Source organism: Arachis stenosperma, chromosome 7 (genome assembly GCF_014773155.1).
Source record: "Arachis stenosperma cultivar V10309 chromosome 7, arast.V10309.gnm1.PFL2, whole genome shotgun sequence".
Classification (NCBI taxonomy): Eukaryota; Viridiplantae; Streptophyta; class Magnoliopsida; order Fabales; family Fabaceae; genus Arachis; species Arachis stenosperma.
The window spans coordinates 44,082,781-44,085,148 of NC_080383.1; the positions used below are offsets into that span (position 1 = coordinate 44,082,781).

Genomic DNA, 2,368 nt, shown 5'->3' on the forward strand with positions numbered 1-2,368 from the left:
AATCATTTCGTAAAAGGCACCTTAAAGAAGTATATCACATTGGAGAAGGAGAAGGATCATCCGACCTCCCTACTATTACTTTTACCCAAGAAGATGCAGCAGGCATCATCCCGGGACATGACGAGTCCATGGTCATTACTATCATATTGGCCAATGCTAATCTCCACTACACACTGGTGGACCAAGGAAGCTCGGCAGATATCTTGTTTAAATCCTCCATCGATAAACTCTGCCTACAAGAAAAAGAGCTCAGAGCATATATCTCTAGGAAACGATAGCTTGTTTGGACTAGGAGATACTCCAATCCAACCGCTTGGATATATCTCGCTACACACAACCTTTGGAAAGGGAACCCGATCAAGGACACTCAACATAGATTACATCGTAGTCGACATAAGCTCAGCCTACAACGCCCTGATAGGTCGGACAATACTGAATCAGCTCGCTGCAGTAGTTTCGACTTCATATCTATGCATGAAGTTCCCAACTCCAGAAGGGATCGCTACGATAAAAGGAGACCAGAAAATAGCACGATGCTGTTACAACGAAAGCTTGAACCTCAGGAGCAAAGGAGAAAAAATCCACACCATCGAGCTCGGTGGAGTTCGAGGTTGAGAAGAACTTCGTTCGCAACCTAAGGGCGAGATCGAAGAAGTTCATATCTGAGACACACTGGAGAAAGACAACAAATATTGGGGCAACCTTATATGGAGATGTAAAGAAGCCCCTGATTCAGTTCTTAAGGAACAATGTCGACCTCTTTGCATGGAAGGCTGCAGACATGCCGGGCATAGACCCCAAACTAATGTGCCACAAGCTGGCAGTATATCTAGGATCTCGGTCAGTACAACAGAAACGTAGAAAACTCGAACCCGAAAGATTTCAAGTTATGGAAGAACAGGTACAAGCTCTACTGGAGGCAAGATTCATAAGAGAAGCCAAATATCCACTATGGCTAGCTAACATCGTCTTGGTGAAAAAATCAAATGGGAAGTGGCAGATGTGCACTGACTACACTGATCTCAACAAAGCCTGCCCAAAAGATCCCTATCCACTCCAAAATATTGACACTCTAGTGGATGCCTCCTTCGGATACAAATACCTCTCGTTCATGGACGCTTACTCAGGATACAATCAAATCCCCATGTATCCACCTGATCAGGAAAAGACCTCATTCCTAACTCCAAAAGCAAATTATTGTTATGTTGTCATGCCATTCGAACTTAAAAGCGCCGGAGCTACCTACCAAAGGTTGATGAACAAAGTCTTTGCAAGACACATTGGGAAACTAATGAAAGTATATATAGACGATATGTTGGTAAAAACACAGAGTGAGGAATCCTTACTGTCCAACCTCACCAAAGTATTCGACACCATAAGAAAGCCTGGTATGCGACTCAATCCAGTCAAATGTACCTTCGCAGTAAAAGCTGGCAAGTTCTTGGGCTTCATGCTCACACAAAGAGGAATTGAGGCAAACGCAGATAAATGTCAGGCTATACTCGACATGAAAAGTCTAACCTGCATCAAAGAAGTACAACAGCTCAACGAAAGACTAGGAGGAGTTTCCGTGACTTTTTTTACTCAGCTGGCCCACTTGTGCCTCCAAATTTCTAATGGAGGACTTTGTTTCATTCATAAAACTGAGAGTGGCCTTAGATAGATCAGAGACTATATTTGCTAAGCTAGATGGGTTCTACTCAGAATTCTCTGTCTGTTGCTAAGAGGATGATGGAAAAGGCTTGCCATTGCTAAACCTGTTTCTTCCACCATTATTATTGTTAAAGCCTTGTTGAGGCTTTTGTTGATCCTTCCATGAGAAATTTGGATGATTTTTCCATGAGGGATTATAGGTGTTTCCATAGACTTCACCCATGTAATTTACCTCTGCCATTGCAGGGTTCTCAAGATCATAAGCTTCTTCTTCAGAAGATGCTTCTTTAGTAATGTTGGATGCATTTTGCAATCCATTCAGACTCTGAAAAATTATATTGACTTGCTGAGTCAACATTTTGTTCTGAGCTAATATGGCATTCAGAGCATCAATTTCAAGAACTCCCTTCTTCTGAGACGTCCCATTATTCATAGGATTCCTCTCAGAGGTGTACATGAACTAGTTATTTGCAACCATTTCAATGGCTTCCTGAGCTTCTACAGGTGTTTTCTTCAGGTGAATAGATCCACCTGCAGAATGGTCTAATGACATCTTAGACAATTCAGACAAACCATCATAGAATATATCTATGATGGTCCATTTTGAGAGCATATCAGAAGGGCACTTTTTGGTTAGTTGCTTGTATCTTTCCCAAGCTTCATAGAGGGATTCACCTTCTTTCTGCCTAAAGGTTTGAACATCCACTCTAAGCTT

At 42.1% G+C, this 2,368-nt stretch overlaps 1 non-coding gene across 1 annotated transcript; it reads left to right on the forward strand.

Annotated features, from left to right (window-relative positions):
• Positions 1 to 2,260: 2,260 nt before the first annotated feature.
• Positions 2,261 to 2,368, forward strand: LOC130942268 (small nucleolar RNA R71). The gene has a single exon (XR_009070845.1). It is a non-coding gene; the product is annotated as a small nucleolar RNA R71 (small nucleolar RNA).